This window comes from Bison bison, unplaced genomic scaffold, assembly GCF_000754665.1.
Source record: "Bison bison bison isolate TAMUID 2011002044 unplaced genomic scaffold, Bison_UMD1.0 scf7180017864482, whole genome shotgun sequence".
Taxonomy (NCBI): domain Eukaryota; kingdom Metazoa; phylum Chordata; class Mammalia; order Artiodactyla; family Bovidae; genus Bison; species Bison bison.
This window is the reverse complement of record NW_011495042.1, coordinates 4,626,037-4,626,619: the sequence shown is the minus strand read 5'-3', so window position 1 is coordinate 4,626,619 and position 583 is coordinate 4,626,037. Positions and strand designations below refer to the sequence as shown.

Sequence of the window (583 nt, the reverse complement as noted above, 5' to 3'; positions counted from 1 at the left end):
GCCATGGGAACCCATGTCTGACCACGTGACCCTAAATCCCAGGCAGAGCCAGCTGGGCCTGGGACGGGCAGGTGAACCAGGCTAAGGCAAACAGAACCCTTCCCCGAGACTTTTTCTTAATTGAAAATGAGGCTCATGGGTTACCCCAGTTTTCCCCTTATCAGCAAGGGTTCCCAGACCTCGCTATAAAGACACTCGACCCCAGCCTCTCCTCCACCCCAGACTCCAACACACCCCCCGTGCCCGGCTCGTTCGCAGCCCTCACCACCTTCTCTATGCGAATCGTCTCCTTTCTGATTGCTGTCCCCAACCCCAACTGAACCGTGAGCTCCGTGAAGACAGGCATGTGTGTGTTCACTGCTGTGTCTCCAGCCCCAGGATGGGGCGACAGGGGGGAACTGGCACCCAGTGGGTGCTCAGTGGGTGACACAGCGTGTGGGGGCCCGGGTGTGTGCAAACACGTGAGCTGCGGGTCCCTGAGCCCGTGTGGGGCGCTGTGTGTGTGCACATTCAGGTGTGTGGGTGTGACGGGTCTCCGAGGCGGGGGTACTGGGGGGTGGAGTGCTTACCGCTCGGATCTCGG

At 60.7% G+C, this 583-nt stretch overlaps 1 protein-coding gene across 1 annotated transcript in view; it reads right to left on the bottom strand.

Annotated features, from left to right (window-relative positions):
• Positions 1-583, bottom strand: part of PLXND1 (plexin D1) — a 52,516-nt gene that overhangs the window by 16,591 nt on the left and 35,342 nt on the right.